Below are 18,798 nucleotides of genomic sequence, written 5' to 3'. Positions count from 1 at the left end.
TCTGCTATTCCTAAATAAACTCACTTTTTCCTTAAATATAATTATGTTTACCTTGCTCAATGTGGAAAGTACGAAAGATTCAAAAACTTAGAAGTACATGAGGATGTGCCACTGCCGTCCCCCAGTATCATAGTCTCCATTAAGAATAAGTGAGGGGGTGACAGGTGTACACCTCCATCCCCTTCGGTATGTTCATCACTACGCTGAGACACCGTGACAACCATATGTGCATATATACATGCATGTGCTGCGTGTGTGTCTGCATGTGTGTGTGCGCGCACATGTGTATGAGTTCTCTATTTGGTTCCCTGAATTATTCATTGATTCTTATCCATATTTTTACACTTTTATTTCTTTATACATTTCATGGTGTGTTATGATAGCTGCTGAGCAAGTACCCCATTTTTTCCCTGTCATTTATTTAGCTGGTCCTCTATATTTTCTCCTTCATGTGAACCTTGAAATGAGCTTGTCAGGTTCCGTAAAAATATTGATGTAATTTTTATTAGGATTACATTAAACTCATCAGGTTGGGGAGAAGTGCTGGATCGAGTGGACCCTTCAGAACGCCACTCTGATCGTCATGTATTTATGTCTTTTTGACATGCTCAGGTGAGGTGGTACCATTTTCTCATGTGGCACAGATTAATTATTGTCATTCAGCAAATTTACTCAACTGAGTTGATCGGGACACAGCTCTTTCCTTCGGAGGTCATGGATCTCACTCTTTAAATGGGGTGTGATGCATTTTGGGGAGAGTTCCTGGACTATGTCTACAATTTCTCTTAAGATATTTTATTGCTTGAGCTAGTTTTCATCATTTTATCACCCAGATCTTTGAATTCATTGGCTTCAAGTCTTTCACATGGTCTCCTCATTCTTTCTGAGACGCTGTGGCTTTCTCCTAGCCAACTTCTGCAGTCCATAAGCTGCCCGTCCATTCTCGTGGATGTGGTATGGCTTCTGAGTCCCCAGTAGTAGGAGCTGAAAATGATAAGTCGGCCATACAGAAGGAGTTTGCAGTGGGAATGTCTCAGATGACTCCCCTCTGTTCATCACTTACCACTCCTCTTAGTACTTTGATAAGTTTTGAGATGTGTAATACTGTGTTGTGCACCCAGCTGCTGAAGACCCTCTCCACGGACTTCAAACCAACAAAATCACCTTGTTAGCTGATACCCAAAAGTCCACCTGCTATTTACATGGCACCAAGTCCACCAACTGGTGGGTATTCATGATGTTCGTGTAGCAGTATATCCTTCATGTCATTAAATGAGTATAAAAATACAACTTCACAGCCCCACCAGGAGCAACTGAGCCCCTACACACCCTCCAGGAGCACTCCTCTATCTTCAGGACTAGCTTGCAGACCTATCCTATCTATCCTCTGTGTGTCCCTTTCTATCTCACTGTCACCCTGACAGCTCAGAGGGCAAAGCAAACCATCTATCACTCCCAGGCTCTCCCCTACTTCACACACAGCTGTGATCAGCACTGTGGTCAGCTGTGATCCACAAAGAAATGATGGAGGGTTCAGAGGAGCATGCTTGAGCCCAGAGGTGAGGGTCTTCCGGCATAAACCCGCAGAGCTAATAACACAAATAGTGACAGCAGTTTCTATCTATCACTAATACACCAGCGCTGGTTATTCTGTGTTGACATCACCCTTTAATTCCACAACAACCATACAGTGTGATGCTCTCTTATCTCCATATTTATGGCTGAAGAAACACAAGCTCAGAGTGGTTCAAGAATTTTGTTAAGGTCACACAGCTAATGAAAAGCAGAGCCAGTAGTCTGACCATTTGGCAAAATGAATTTTTATCTTTGGGACTGAAAACAAAGAACCCAGAAATTAAAAAGAAAAAAATCAGATTTATAAATGAATAGCTATCTTTTCTAAAGCTTCTCGTTCCTCTATATCAGGAGTGTAGGGAAAGTGAAGGTTATGTGGTGAGCATCACAGGGCATATCAGCCTTTCTGATGCTATGAGACCATTGGGGGAAATCACTTCTTTCTGTCAGTTCCTGGTGATACTGAGCATACAGAAAATTATAAGTCTTTCATTCTGTAAGGCAGCAGTAACTATTCAATAGTTTACCACAAAAAGCACGTTTGGTTGGTCTGAGGTTCCAAAAATCTAATTTTATTCATTTTCCAGGTGTAACGTAGGAAGAGATTTCAAATTCTATCTCGTGAAGAAGCAAGCTGTAGAAACAAACCAGGTGCCCCAGTGCCAACAGTGGTTTGGTCTCCACCACACAGGAGGACACGTCCAGTGAAGACGAGTGAGGATTGCTCATGATCTCTGTGCTGTACCCCTCTCCTGTGCAGCCCCCCAGGAGGTTGTGCCAGCCCAAGTATGGCTGGGCCAGAGAGGAGAATGAGAGTGCAGGCTGTGGCACTCCGCCACCTGGGTTGGAGGCAGGGAACCTCCTAGAAGTGCTGCTTGCCTACACCTGTACCTCCAGAAAGTGGGGAATGATGACGTTTTCCCATAGGATGGCCTTGGGATATTGGTGTGAGCATGCACCCAGCACCCAGCATTCAGCAGGTACCCTGTGTCTGGGACCCATGATCTGTTCCTAATAATAATCCCTCATTGGGTGGGAATAGGGAAACTAGAAGGAATATGCACCCCAAAGATCTGGGTGGGGTCTTCCCCGACAGTCACTGGGTTTCCAAGCTGATGAGGGCATCTGGAGGACAGACATCCAATGCAAATGTTCTGAAATTAAAGGAGGGTATTATCACCCAGTAGTACCATAAGCAAGGACGACTCGTGCATGCCAGCAAGTGGAAAGGTCCAGAGTCCCAGGCTTTCACTGAAGCCTCTGTATCTCCCCAAATCCACTGTTTCCAGAAGGATTTCACCCTCAGGAAGGACCGCGGCCCCCTGCTCCCTCATCTTAGACTTGAACCCAGAGAGAAACCAGTCTCCTCCCTCCCCAGGAAAGCTGGTAAAGTCCCAGGAAGGTCACAGCTGGCCTCACACAGCCCACACCCACCTCTGGGGTGAATCCTATTTACCAGGAGAAGGAAAAATGGAATAGAGGGGAACAAAACAGTAGATCCCTCTCACAAAAAAAATATAGCTCCATTTGGCACATCAGCATGCGTCTGAGTCTACAAACCCTCAGAAAGAATTCCAATAATTATAACCATAAATTTGAAAAAACTCTCTGCCGGGTCTGGAAAAGACTTGCATGTCAGTTCCTCAGAAAGTCATTTTCTCATGACATACAACACAATATTTGAGAAAGGGAAAAGAAATAATAATGAGGAATGCCTACAATGACATTAAATAAAAACAGATTCTTAAACATAACTCAATAGAAGTGTTTCCACGGCTTGTAGTTTAGAAGCTGCTCAATAGCTCACCTCACAGTTGGGTTTTTTTTGTTTGTTTGTTTGTTTTGGGTTTTTGTTTTGTTTTGTTTTGTTTTATTTTTGGTAAGATGCTATGTCCAGCTGAGGATTCATCACTCCAAGGTCAGACTAACTAAAGCGCTCACTGCATATAAAATTGACTTTCGCTCCTACGGAGAGACGCTGATGAGTCCCTCTCCAGAATGCCATGAAATAGCACAAGCACAAGAGCCACGCTGGGTAAACGAGGCTCCTCCGCAGGTCCCCATAGGGCCTGGCAGGGAATGGCAAGCGCCCCAGGCAGGAAGCAGCACTTGGGAGATGCTAATTAACAGTGACAACCATGAGGGTGGCCTTTTTTTTTTTTTTTTTCAAAATCTATTTGCAGACACAAAAAGGAACCCAGGACTCAGTAGAGAAAAATATCATAATGCCTTTTAAGAGGCAATTCAATGAGAGTGTTATGAGATATTGCTTCTTCGCATTTGGTTGTTAAAAATTATCCTTGATGATTTTGTATTTCCCATTCCCACTTGGGGAAGAGAACAGTTCTCAGGTTGGAGTCATTCACTTAGACTCAGGCAGATAATTCCATAGTATCAATAGCTGTTGACTGCCCAATGAGTAGATTTGGAAGGCTTTTAAGATCTTAAACCCCCTTAAGGAAGCTCATGTCCCATGATCATGAAACATGTTTTGTGATTTTTGGAATATACTGTTCTCTGAATTTTATTTAAAGAGTGGCTTTATAATGCTCATCGTACTGTCTAATGTTAGACAGGAGTTGTTCACAAATATCTGTTTGGGTTAGGTTCTGCAGGAGGAATCGAGGTTGCCACACAATGATGGAATGTTCAAGAAGACAAGCTCATAGTTCATTGGTTACTTACAATTCTCTTTCTTGTTTGAAAGCTGTCACCTGCTCTGAGCATTGTACCTTTGTGGCAAGAGGGGTCTATGCTTCCAGAGAGAATCAGGGGCCAGTCCCTGACGTGGAGCATCTTTGGAGTGTTCCTTCGTAATTCCCTTCACTGCATCATAATTTCTTGCAATCTGCCTTCATTGCCTGGTCATTGACTGATAAAGATGTAAAGTGCTAATGCTCATTGATGGGACACAGTAAGTTGTCTTTATCTGCCTTGGGGATGATGGCAAAAAGACATTTTTGAAAAATCCTAGCATTTAGGGAATCTCTTCCATGTCTGCTCTCTTCATGGCCAGATTCTGATTTCTCAGCTTCATGGAAACCAGATGCCAGACGGAAAGTCAAAGGCCCTGTAACTTTCTGGACTCCTGGCTCTGCACACTACTCACCCTCAGAGATGTTTGCTCCTGGTACTGGTATAACTGTGACTTCAGTGAAGTTGTATTTTTATACTCATTTAATGACATGGAGGATATACTGCTACACGCACATCATGAAGACCCACCAGTTGGTGGACTTGGTGCCATGTAAATAGCAGGTGGACTCTTGGGTATCAGCTAACAATGTGATTTTGTTGGTTTGAAGTCCGTGGAGAGGGTCTTCAGCAGCTGGGTGCACGACACAGTATTATACATCTCAAAACTTATCAAAGTACTAACAGGAGTGGTAAGTGATGAACAGAGGGGAGTATTCCTTGAAGAGACCTGACCTGAGGGCAAATCTGTGTTGGAATCGATGGTCTTGATATTTCTTGCTCAGATAAATGAATGTCTCCTAACAGGAAATTTGCTTTGATGCCTTTCAGTACTTAGGATGAAAAAATATTGGAGAAAAAAAAAAAAAAAAAAAACATTGTCTTGAGAACTTAAGAATTTGTGAGATTTTTAAGGCTAAGAAAGAATTTGATTGACTTTTTAAAAATCTGAATTAACTCATGTCTTAAAACAGTCTGTCGTTTTAGCCTCAGTAATGGTGACAGCTGGTAATCATCCAGAATAATGTGATTCCCAAGCATTATAAGACTTCATTTTAAATTGAAAGAAAAAAGTAATTGTATGGTGACAAAAAAAAAAAAACTCTATAAATTCAGTAAGACATTAACTAGATTGTGCTACCGTTTCTGGGAAAAAATAAGACATGAATATGTGAAAATGTTATTTATATAATCATCAGACAATGCTTAGATTTCATGTGAGTTAATGGACATTTTGATAATTTTTCTGAGGACTCCCAGGGATCTCTGGATCACACACAGGGAGTCTTTTGGGTAGGTTTTCTCAGCAGATAAAATCAAATATGGTGGTTTCATGCATATACCTAGCAATTTGGCTTGCAGCATATTTAAGAATAAATGATAAGTATTGGGCATTCCATTTTTGTACAATTTACATGTTTTCCTCGATGGAAGCTGACAAGGAAAGGAGAAAATGAGATAAAAAGAAACAGAAATCTCTTCTTGCACCTGAGCTCCTTGTAAGGTGCTAATGCACTTTAGACATGTGAGAGATGGGCTGGCCATTCAGAAGACTCCTTTCTCACCAAGCACATAGCCACATCGCAGTTTCATTTTTCTTTGGGAATTAGATGTGGCCATGTGGCTATTCTAGAGAATGGAAGTAGCGTGGTGCTTTCTCCTTGCAGGTCCAGCACCCTAATGCTAGCCAGGCATGATTTTCCAAGCTGTTTTTCCTTCCAGCTGGCTGGCATGGACACAGCATGGTGTATGAGCTTGAGAGCCACATCCCCCTGAAAATGGCAGCACCGTTGGTGGACAGAGCCCGGGTCCCTGCAGGACCACCTAGAGGGGATCAAGAGCACTGACTTAGAAATTGACTAAGTAGGTTTTTATAACAGCTAAACAGCTAAGCCACTATATGTTTTGAATCTTTTGTGATTGTGACCTTGACTAATGCACTATGTTATAAATGTTGAATTACCCTTAACCAGTGGTGAATCGAGGGTCCTTAAGATTCTGTGAGATGGACCAAGAAATGGAGAGTAGAACCTAACTTTCTGTGCATATTCCAGGCCAAACTCACACATTGTCTAAGTACCAGTAGTATATCTTCCATGTGAAGTGGAGCATGCTTGAAAAGCATTTGGCCTAGTTTCATGTTTACCCCTTCTTGACTGAAAGCAGATGTCCTTTCTCTCCTGCCATTTTTTTTAAATGCATGGCTTCCCAGTGCCACCCCACACCTCCCTCTCCCCCAGGTTCTATTCCCATTGTGACAACATTTAATTGGGAAGCAGGATAGAACACTGTCTCAAACACTGTGATTTGGTAGAATATGCTATTAGGTTCCTAATTCTATGAGGTGTATAGATGTGAATTTTAAGATGCCTGTTTAGCATTTGTCAACAGCTTAGGAAATGTATCAGGAGATGAGTGAAAAGCACATTTCCCCAGATGAATTTGTTTATTTTTAGTACTAACAGGCCGTCATGGACTGAGTCATCTAAACTACTACTGAGAAGTCAATTGTCATTTTATTTGCTTCGTTTTTTTTAACCTTAAAAATATTCAGATAACTTGTCTAAAGTCTGGGAATAAATATTTGCAAAAGACATCAACAAAGAACTGTTATCCACAATATAAAAGAAGTCTTAAAACTCAACAGTAAGAAAACAGACAACCTCATTTTATCATGGGCCAAAGACCTCAACAGACTCCTCACCAAAGAAGATATGCAGGTGACAAATAAGCATAGGAAAAGATGCTCCACATTTTATGTCAGCAGGGAATGCAAATTAAAACAGCAATGAGATATTACTACACACTCATCAGAAAGGCCAACATCCAGAACAGTGACAACACCAAATGCTGGTGAGGAAATGGAGAAAGAAGGAGTGTCATACATTGCTTGTGGTTACAACCACCCCAGAAAACTGTTTGGTGGTTTTTTATAAAATTAAATGTATCCTTACTAGAGGGTCCAACCATCACACTCCTTGGGATTCACCCAAAGGAGTTGAAAATTTTTATGTCCACACAAACCTAACTTGGATGTCTCCAATGGTTTTTTTTTTTTTCCAATGGTTTTATTCATAATTGCCAACATTTGGAAACAAACGAGATGTCCTTCAGTACATAAATAAATAGTATTTCAGTAGATAGATAAGCTGCAGTACCTTCAGACAATGGAGTATTATTTAGCACTAAAATATTATTAATGTGCTACTGAGTTCTAGGAAGATGAGGAGAAAACTCAATGCATATCATGCAGTGAAAGAAGCCAGTCCTACTGTGTGATTCCAACTCCATTACATTCTGCAAATGACAAAACCCAGGAGACAATGACAGTAAGTAGCAGTGAAAGTGGGAAAGGCAAGTGGTCAGGCATGGATGATTTTTAAAGCAGTGAAAATATGGCATACATTATCATGATGGATACTTGTCATACACATGTCCAAACCCCCAGAATGTGCAACATCAAAAGAATCCTAGTGCAAAGTAGGGCTTGGGGAGCTGATGACATGTTAGTATAGATTCATCCTTGGTTAAAAAAAAATATTGTACCATTTTGGTTCAGTGTGTTGATAATGGGGCCGCCAGATAGGTGTGAGGTAGTGGGTGCATGGGAAGTCTCTGTACCTGCCTCTCAATTTTGTTAAAATGATTCTGAGAAACTCTGTGGATCTGCTGGCAAGAAAGAAATGACACTTAAATTGAGTGGGCAGGGCTGTACCCCATTGCTAGCAACTGCCAGGTGTTGTCGCCACAGCCAAGCCTGAAGGGGTCAGGTGGGGAGCCCTGTAGTAGCACCTAAAGAGGAATATTACTCAGCCATTAGAAACGACAAATACCCACCATTTGCTTCAACGTGGATGGAACTGGAGGGTATTATGCTGAGTGAAGTAAGCCAATCGGAGAAGGACAAACATTGTATGTTCTCATTCATTTGGGGAATATAAATAATAGTGAAAGGGAATATAAGGGAAAGGAGAAGAAATGTGTGGGAAATATCAGAAAGGGAGACAGAACATGAAGACTCCTAACTCTGGGAAATGAACTAGGGGTGGTGGAAGGGGAGGAGGGCAGGGGGGGGTCGGGGTGAATGGGTGACGGGCACTGAGGGGGGCACTTGACGGGATGAGCACTGGGTGTTATTCTGTATGTTGACAAATTGAACACCAATAAAAAATAAATTTATTATAAAAATAAATAAATAAATAAAAATAAAAATAAATAAATAAAGAGGAAGCCTGGTGGGAGGCTGGCTTGGCAGGAGGTGTTACCTCCCTCAAGATGCTAATTGACTCAGTGTCCCTGCAGGGAAGAAGTAAATACCCCAAGCTTACTCTTCCCCCTGCCCTCATCCTTTGTTGAGCTCTGTTGGCTAAACTCATCTTGAGGTCTGAGGGGCACCAGGAAAGATAGAGAGGCCGAGAGAAGGGTCAAAAGATGTGACTCTTGCTTCGCCATTTTGTCACTATTCTAGAGGTGAGAGAATAGTCTCTCTAGCTCAGCTACTTTCAGCTTCATGACTTGGAGGCCTTTACCTAGCCCCAGTGAGCAGTGATTTTGCTCCTACAAAAATGGGAATGAAAGGTACACTTACCTCCTGAGCTCACTCTGAGCATATGCAGGGTGCCTGACATATACTTGTTCTCTGTAAATGTTAGTTATTTTTTTTATAATGCCGATTTTTTACACCCTTTTTGTGTTTCTGTTTTCAATTTATAGAGGGTGACAAAAACAGCTGTTTAGTACAATTTGCACATACTACAATGTGGCTTTCCAGATTCCTGCCTTCACGTATAAGCAGCAGAAAAAGGCGTATTTTCAGTGCTGAATGTTAAGGTATAATAGAAAGAAGCAGCTATGAATCTATACTTTTATATTCTCTTGGCCTTGGGAAAGATTTCAGTCTGCCTGTCTCATCCTCTTTGGCAGGTTTTTTAAAAGCCCCAAGTATTCAAGTATCTTATAAATCATGATTTTCATTTCCTGCTTATACATGAAGATCTGAAGCTGTACAGGACCCCACAAAAATTAGATGGAACATCTGACATCTGCCTAGTTATCAAACTATTACTCTACAAATTCTCTCTTCCATGTAGCTCTGACATTCATGCAACTTCCAGCTGGCTCCAGAATTCGCAGGAATTTAATGCAGGGAGAGTAAGAAATTCCAGAGATGAAGACCATCCCAGAAGCTGCCTGGTCAGCAGCTCTCCAGGCTTTACTGAGAAACTGGAGGTTTCAGGATATTGCAGTAAGATTCTAGTCGCTCTAGGAACTGTGAATGTAGCTATCATATTGAATCCAGTGACAAATAGCATCTTCCTGGATGTGCTGGCATCTTTTTGGGGTCTAGCCCGTGATAGTTGCTTGCTGTATTGGCAAATGAAGCAGATAATAATTAAAATATGAAGCGTCTGACAAATTACCTGAGAACACAGCCAGCGGTGCTCAGTTTCTCATGAATCTACCTGGTTCTTCCCAACAGAAGACTCGGAGCACACGATGAGCTGGATGGGTCTGTACTCTTAGTTGAAGGCTCCAAGATGAATCTCTGGCCTGTTTATCTTTATCTCCAAAATGTAAATTGTATACTTCACAGCGATTAGACTGTGAAGTTCGGGACAGCTGGCCACATGAACAAAAGAAAGAACACGTAGTCCGTAGAGGACAGCAGAGGTTTCTGCACCAAAAGATTCTGTGCAGTAAGATACCAGCATCGTACGGCCATCGGCCTACGAACACTTGTCAAGTACATAATCATGATCTACGAGAGAAGCCCTTAAAAAAATTAGCCTCAATAGATGACTCTGCCATTTTGCTTATAAATTATGTGCTGGGCTTCTAGAGAGACGTGCACTCAAGGAGCACAAACGGTGTCTCCTCAAGGGACCCCATCCTGGTGAGTGTGTGCATGAGAAACGTGCTTGGGAAAGGCAGGCCCCTCACCAAAGGCACGGGGGCCAGGGGTCAGCAAGGCTGGGAGACGGAGCAGTGACGACAGGAATCACCAGGTCAAGCTGCTGATGCAAACGAATTCAGAGAAGGATCCAGAATAAGTCCAGTTCAGCGAGTGGATCTGTGTCACCCATAAAGCTAGACAGAGAGCCAGATGTGTCACATGTGGACCATGACTGAGCCTCCTACCATCCTGGGGTCCTGGGATCGAGTCCCACATCGGGCTCCCTGCATGGAATCTGCTTCTCCCTCTGCCTGTGTCTCTGCCTCTCTCTCTCTCTTCTGTGTCTCTCATGAATAAATAAATAAAATCTTAAAAAAAAAAAAAACACCCACAACCTACTCAATGTTTTTTAACAAGAGATAAGAAGCAGGGAAAGAATGAGGGCTTAGTCATCATTAGCTATATGCTACACACTATGTTAAGACGTTCACATGAATGATCTGATTTCATCCTCAAATACATATATTAAATGTTCAGGAAGTCTCTACCATTACCCTATTATTTTTATTCCTGATTTTTCTTTTACAGACACCTGCGTAACTGAGGGGTGAAAACGAGTGGAGTTTTTAGAGAGAATTTCAGACTAGAAAACAGGAAAGGGCCCGAGGCACTAGCTCTGGATTCTGGCACTGGGCTCAGCCAATTTCTGTTGCAGCCGTGAGGGAAATCTTCTGTAAATGTCAGCTCAGCCAGGAAAATTTATTTTTGCTCTGCAGTGTGATCTTGCTGAATCTCCTGTTGATTTCAAGAGCTTTGAATGTCTATGGCTTTTCCAAAGTAAAGTGATCTTGACCTGAGGCTCTGGCTCATTTAAATATATCTGTCATGTACAAAGTCTATGCATATATTAGGGAAATATTTCTTGCTTATAACATCAAAAAAAAAAGGTGTGTTTACAACATCCAAAGAAAATGTGCATTTGCTCTTCTGTGAAAGAAAAATGAGTTTAAGAGTCTCTTCTTTTTCTTTGTCATCCGTTCCCTTTCTACCATCTTTCCCAGCAATGGGACTATGCTTTTTTTAAAATAATTTATGCTCCAAGTATAGCTTTTGTTGTCCTGGATAACAGAAAAAATAAATAATAATATTATCTCTTCAAAGAATACACATGTCTTCAAACTCTCAGGTCTTCATCATGGTGGAAAATTTAACGCATGAAAAAATGAAATCAAATCATTAAATCCCAGAAGCTATCTCACAAAACAGTAGCCTGCCAGTATAACTTTTCACATGACCCCTGAGCCAAAACATTTAAACAGAGAGCAAGTTCCCTTTTAAAAACCCATTGATTAAAGAAAAGTGGAAGTAGGAACACCAGAACTTGTAAATAGCAGGTTTTCAACAATGTGACTGGAAACCAAGGAATGTTGCTCACCTTCACAGTGACCTTGTTGAATGAATGTTCAGGAAAATGTTGCCAAAACGTTCATCATCTGATGGCATTAAAAAATATATTTCTCATGGCTGAGTCACTCTGGGGGAAAACGTTGACCAATGTGATGATACCACCTCAGTCCACTTGCCTTCAACATTTTGCATGTAAGAAATCCCAAAGTCCAGTTAGACCCTGATAAATATAATTGTCCTCTATATTTTGTTCTAAATAGAGAACTCAATCTCCTAATTCTAACCATCTCTCAGATGAACTCACCTTGAATATTCTGTGTATCACGACAGTGATCCACAACAATAATATGGGCTTTTGTTGCAATCAAAGGTACCCTTTACCAGTTGATACCTCATACGAGGAGCTTGAGAAGAGTTTGAAGGTTTCAAGCCATGTCTCAGCTGACTGCCAGTACCACATTATGTACTCGAGTACCCCCTCTTCTGGGATTTATAGCTCAGAGCCAAAGGGTCCAATTGTTCCTCTGAGCTTACATCATAAACAAGTCAAAAGTCTCAAGCAGGGCATATATAGAGGCATCATTCTGAGTGAATGGCATTTTTGTAAACAGTCAAAGCATCACCAGGATGGCAGCAGTGGAACTCTGTGAGTCATGCCATAATCATCAGGATTTCTTGGCCAATTTATGAACTGTGCTCATCTGTAGAAAATGTTTCATTGGAGCAATGAACAACACTCGGCTCAGGGATGTTGGCTTTTTTGATTGAGAGCTCCAGGCCTACAGCAGCTGAGTATGCTGAAAACTTGAACTACGGAGAATGCTTCTTTCCAATGGTTACTGATGGGGTTTCCCACTGGTTGATTTTGTGAAACAAACAATGTGGTAGAAAATAATTGGTTCTAGGAGGGCTTGAGTTCCACACTTTCTGGGAGTGGGCATCTCACAGCTGCCCATACCTTCGCTTGAGTGGTGCAATGCCAAGAGAATTGCCCACGGCAGACTGCTAGGGTAACATCTGTACTTGATCTTATTTTACAGGGCATTATATCTTAGAAAATTCATCAACAGAAGACATTGAAAGGTAAAAATTTCTGGTTTGGAATTCAAGAAGATGGGCTAAATTTAAAAAAATTCAGCTAAACTTTCCTTTGAGATCCAGAACTTGAAAAAAAAAGTATAGCTTTTGATTATTAAATTGTATTATAGTGAAGATACTGGCCTGTTCAGTCACAAATAAATAAACAAAAGATGCAAAGATGGGTGTGGAAGGAACAACCAATGTTTATTACCAGATGACATCATTTTACATGCTGTTACTCTAAAGTAATCTATAGGCAAACCATGGCAAGTAACAGGAAAAAAAGAAGCTTCTTAATGTTACTAGATACAAACTCAATGTACAAAACTCAACTGTATTTTTATATGCCAACCATACAGAACTAAAAAATAGTGGTATTAAAGAGACTATATATTGCATAATAGTGTGACAAAGACAAGTATCCAGGAATTTATCTAAGGAAAGCATAGACAAAACTTCATGGAGAATATTCAAACCCATACTAAGAAAAATAGTAAGAGATTAAACACTTGATATCATTAGTTCAAAGACTGGAATACTCGTTATTTTAAATAAATCACTTTCCACCAAAGCGTATCAACAATGAAAATCCCTGATTCTTGTTCAGAATTTGGTGAGCTAATTTTAAAATTTATAAATGGAAATACAAATGGCCAAGAACAGTCAAGCTATGCTTAATGAAAACATGCTGGGAGGCATGTTCTAACAGATACTGAAGTTTATCATAATGCTAGAGTAATTGGGGGGGGGGTGCAGTCCTTGCACCTGGAGAGTCCAATAGACCAACCACGTAAGCTTCACAGAAATAGAGGCTCCTCTATAATGTTATTTTCCACTATTCTTATTGATAAAATGGGGACTGCAATAGCCCTTCTGATAAATGGTGCTGGGACAACTCTGTTGGGGGAAAAATGCAGTGACTCAGACCTTAAAAGAACGAGTACATAGAAAATTGATTGCAGGTGGATTAAGGGAACGAAAAAAATAGCTAACACTGTGGAACTTTTAGAATAGGGCTTATCTTCATGACCTCAAGGCAGGTATGTCTTTCTTCAGTAAGGCTCAAAACCCCCTGGCACTGAATCTCCGTGTGCGTGCTGGTGCATGTGAAAAACTAAAGCATGTGATCACATACCCCGTGGGTGGAAATTTAAAAAGAACTTTACGAAATGCCAACGACTCAATGAAACAAAGCATGATGGATCAAGAAGACTGGGAGAGCTGAAGCAATCTGCAGAAAGAAATGCACGGTTGTCAGGTCAGAAGACAACCTGAATTAAACAATATATATATATATATATATATTTTTTTTTTTTTAATTCTTAAGGACCAAAAATTTAATAACAACCAAAAAGATGGACACATACATATATTTTGGTAAATTTGTATAAATACCATAAAATAAGAAAACAGGAAAAGTTAGAGAGCAGAGGGTTAAAGAATTACATGATAGAAACAATTATCAAAACCTACAACTGTTTCTTTGAAAATACCTACAGATCAGACAAAAGCCCAGCAAGAAAAATCGGATGACTCCTCTTCTTTGTACAAGTTGTTTCAGGAATGAGAAAGGAGGGTCAGTTGCCCCAGGAATTTTATTACCAATGTGACTAGATAAGGTCATTGGGCAAATAATGACAGTCAGCCTTACTTCTCTGATTCTGCCTATTGGACTTTGATGAAAGTTATAGCTGCCATCAAAAGCTATATGTTCTCTTTAGGAATTTAATGGAAAATCTTTCAATAATGGGAAGACTTATGACATGGATGTTTCAAAAATATAATCTACCAAACATGACGTTATACTGTGTTACACAGGTAACAGAGAGCCCTAAAGCATTCTTAAGAGCCCTTTACCTTAACTACAGTAAGAACACACTAGTAGATAAATGTGAGTGGAAGTCCTTTCTTGTCATATTTATAATTATTCTGTGTTACAATGAGATAGAACGCTTGGAATTTTTTCTAGTCATTCTGTGACATCCTAGTTTTTTTTTTTTTTAAATAAAAATAAAAATAACAATAAAACTAAAGGTTTTATTGTTAACTCATATGGTTTAATTTGTGTATCTGTTTATTGAAATTTAAAATTTTCATTTATTAAAAAATTAAAATAAATACATAAAAATAAATTTATTTTTTTAAAAAAATAAGCATTAAATATTGAATCAAATTTTTCATCTGTATCCCAGCACTACGATGATTTCCTCTTTCAAGTCTCAGTGCTTTTATCTTATAATGTCACTGCTCTAGAAGTAGATAGGTTTTACCAAGTAGTCAAAGCATTTGTAAGACTAAGCAGGTAAAGGCATCTGCTAAATCATCAGTTCTCCAGTGTGATCTGAGGACCCTAAAGGATCCCACCTCTTACAGAGAATTCATGAGGCCAAAGCTATTGTCATAAGAAAATGAAGGTGATCATTGGGTTTTTTTTTTTTCACTGTATTGGTAATTGCAATGATATTCCAAAGCCATGTGGGGATAAAGTAGCCAAAGCCTCCGTGGAAACCAAGCAATGGCTTCAAGCTCTATTGCAGACATTACATTCCCCACTACTATCATGCACGTTGAAGTAAGTGCAGTTCTACTTAAGAATGTAACAGTAAAAGGCATTAATGTTATGAAAGCTCAATCTGTAGGTGTGCTTCTGTAATATTGTGTGTGGGGAAATGGGAAGCATCCGTGGAACTCACTAGGGCCCACTGGGGATAGAGTCTCAAGGAAATCACTTGTGCGGTAACAGCACATTTTTCGTGGAGCACCATTTCTGCTTGATAGAACCACTGAGAGATTAGCCACAGTCATTGGACTTGGATTTTGGGAGACATTTTCTGCAAAATGAACAAAATGGACCTGTCAATTTGGGGAACATAACCGACATTATCTGTGTCCAATAGTAAGCTTTGAACTTTCAAATGAAAATTAGAATCTCGGATTTTTGACAGCTTCCCAATACTTAACAGACTTCTCTGATGATGTGTGTGGTGAGATCCTAATGGGTGTGTTTTGATGGTGCAGAATCAAACGTGTCAACATTTGGAAGATCTGCATTAGTCAGGGAATCAAGAGTTTTGAGGCAACCGATATATGATGTTCCGCTGTCACACATGGGCAAACAATTCATTTTCAGTGTAAGACAGACCAGTGGATTTTATGTAAATGAATATGAACAGTTAATTGGCATGGTTTCAGATTCCACAGTGCAACTCACCTTTAAGAAACTACTACTTGTCGGGATGCCTGGGTGGCTCATTGGTTGAGCATCTGCCTTCTGCTCAGGGCATGATCCTAGGATCCTGGGATCGAGTCCTGAATCGGGTTCCCTGCGAGGAGCCTTCTTCTTCCTCGGCCTGTGTCTCTGCCTCTCTCTGTGTGTCTCTCATGAATGAACAAATAAAATCTTAAAAAAAAAAAAAAAAGAAAGAAAGAAAGAAAGAAAGAAACCACTACTTGTCAAGTTTTGTTAGAGTACCAACAAAGAATATCCACAACAAGCTGATGAGGCTATTTGAATATTCCTCCCTTTTCCAATCATATTCGTAGCTGAGACCAAAATGTCTTCATATACCTCAAATAAAACAACATATTACAACAAATTGGTTGCAGAAACATATGCAAGAATCCAAATATCTTTAGAGCTTAACATTAAAGATAGCAGGAAAAATGAAAAACAAAACCAAAACAGTGGAAAATAATTCCACTCACTCTTGACACTAATTTTTGTAAATATAGTTATCTTTTATAAAAATATGACAAAATATATACGTTAATGTGTAATGGTTTTTATTGTCATTTCAAATAAATTAATAGCTTTTAAGGCTCTCACTTTTAGTTTCTAATATGGACGTAATACGGTAAAAAGAAGCTCTATGGAATCTTCATTTTTAAGAGTGTAAAGATGTCTGGAGAGCAAACCCTTTGAGACTCCTTGAACTAGAGATATATGTAGTAACAGGCTATGTATTTAAAGCAGAAAAAAAAACAGAAGCCACCCACCAAACAGAACAAAATTTAAAATACATTGGTAATCAAAATAATTTAGTTTGTAGAGAGTATGCTTATTCAGTGGGGCAGGTCAAGCCTAGGAAACTGGATGCTATTAAAATCACTGGAGCCCGGAGCAGGGGAAGGGGATTAAAAAGGAATTAAGAGCATGGAACACTTGTGGTCCTACTGGGGTGGCTACACACAGATCTACAAGTATATCATCAGCCTAATGAAGAAACATGAGGAATAAGGAAATACAGAGCTTTTGTTTTCCTGTTTGAGTGGTCAACCTTTGATAAATTCAACTTTTTCTGGGATCAGTGGGAGTCAGCATCATGGGTTTAGACCTGCCTTGCCAGCTTTATAGAAGTGCCTCCCTAAATTTCTCCAGCACTTTGTGGCAGCTGCTTCGTCCCCTTTTCTAGATGCATCCCCATACCTGTGTCCTTTCAGTAGGCAATCTAGATGTTTTATCTTCTCTGAGCTTTATCACAACATAATAATGAATTCACTGGAGTCATTAAAACACAATTCAATGACTAACTACACTGCCATGACTCAGAAAGTCCTTGACAATCTTGAACTGTATTCCGAGAGGAAAAGTAAAATCCAATGGCTAAAATTCTAAAATAAGTCCAGGAAATAAAACAAGACAACATACCATCACCACAAAAATTTTTGCACGATTATGTATGGAGATCTCTGGATCTCTATGGCTTGTTCTGATAAATGTATATATGGAGTCAATAAGACAAATGAATTAAATATAAACTGTTAACAACAAGGGTAGATTTTTGAGAGACCCAGTAAATAATTTCCTCTCACCTGAGCTCGACATCTCGTGAGAGCTAGATGGAGCACCAAATGATCTCCACATTAGTTCTGATTAATTTGGGGAGGACCGTTCAGCTGAAGACCAATGAGCCTGTCAATTCACTCTCCAAGGTAGACCTTGGGATGGTCCCCCAGGAAGAAAGTCCCAGTCACCAGGAGAGACACACTTACTCATGTTACTCTCTCCCGTCGTTAAAAGAAAAGCCCTCAACTCAGTATTTTTGACAGGATTAGCTCCATCTAAGTGAGAAACTTGGAACAAGGCTTCCAGTGGCTGTCGCCTGCATCTCAGACTCCAAAGAGAAGATGAGACAGAAGACCAAGGTGTCCAAGGGACGTCACTCCCCACAGAGCCTAGGAAAACACTGGCACTCTTCCACAGGACTGGGACAGCTAATGAGGATGATAGCAAACACTCATTTACTGATTACTCTACGGGAGTGGTTTTAAATACATTAACATACATTCATATTCAATCCTCATCTCAACCTTACTATTTTTTTCTCTTTATATAGGAGAGAATGAAGCCACAGAGAACTTAAGTCATCTCCTGAGGTCTCAGAGCTCCTAGATTGGGGCATGGAGTCCCAACTTCAAATCGCCTGGACATCTCCGAACTGACAGGATTTTTAAAAATACTGAACTCACAGCCGGGGAATAAAAGTAGTTTTGAAATTTATCAATAGTATGTTTTCTTTGATTCAAGACCACTGTGGTAGCTGAAATATGGTGAAGAACGCTGAGCATAAACATTTGTTTAAACCCCATCACGGGGACACCTGGGTGGCTCAGTGGGTGGGCGTCTGCCTTCGGCTCAGGGCATGATCCCAGAGTCCCAGGATCGAGTCCCATATCAGGCTTCTTACATGGAGACTGCTTCCCCTGTCTCTGCCTCTCTCTGTGTGTCTCTCATGAATAAATAAATAAAATCTTAAAAAATAAATAAATAAACCCCATCATGGAGAACACAGTATTAATCGTGCCTCAGTGTCCATACCACAGCCATCCTGGTGTTTTTATGATATAAGATCAGTGTTTCTTTGTTTTATGGCAGATGGTAGTTTAGCAAAACAGATCACCCATCCCCTTTGGTGGAGAAGCAGTTTTCAACAAGGCAGGTCCACACTGACTTCCCCTACCCGCCTGAGCTCAGAAATAACAAAGGAGCCTGAGATGAGCAGCAATCCTCAGCCCGATGCACATTCCTCCCTTTTGGAGGTGGGGAAGCCGAGCAGAGAAAGCACAGTGAGTCAGGGCCCTCCTTGCCCACACGGTCATCACCATGGCAACTGCGGTTGCCAGGTGGAGAATTCTCTCACACATCATAA

At 40.4% G+C, this 18,798-nt stretch overlaps 2 long non-coding RNA genes across 3 annotated transcripts; one reads left to right on the top strand and one right to left on the bottom strand.

Annotated features, from left to right (window-relative positions):
- Positions 1–3,713: 3,713 nt before the first annotated feature.
- Positions 3,714–12,049, bottom strand: LOC144320979 (uncharacterized). The gene is made up of 3 exons (XR_013386595.1): positions 11,874–12,049; positions 11,598–11,745; positions 3,714–6,093 (listed from the first exon to the last, which is right to left on the bottom strand). It is a non-coding gene; the product is annotated as an uncharacterized LOC144320979 (long non-coding RNA).
- Positions 12,050–12,125: 76 nt separating this feature from the next.
- On the top strand, positions 12,126–18,149 carry LOC144320982 (uncharacterized). 2 transcript variants are annotated; one of them, XR_013386605.1, is made up of 4 exons: positions 12,126–12,404; positions 12,610–12,652; positions 13,706–13,907; positions 17,986–18,149. It is a non-coding gene; the product is annotated as an uncharacterized LOC144320982 (long non-coding RNA). The 2 variants fall into 2 exon arrangements; XR_013386604.1 differs by lacking the exon at positions 13,706–13,907 and having other exon boundaries at positions 12,135–12,404.
- The last annotated feature ends 649 nt before the right edge of the window (positions 18,150–18,798 follow it).

This window comes from Canis aureus, chromosome 1 (assembly GCF_053574225.1).
Source record: "Canis aureus isolate CA01 chromosome 1, VMU_Caureus_v.1.0, whole genome shotgun sequence".
Taxonomy (NCBI): Eukaryota; Metazoa; Chordata; class Mammalia; order Carnivora; family Canidae; genus Canis; species Canis aureus.
This window is presented reverse-complemented; position numbering and strand designations above follow the sequence as displayed.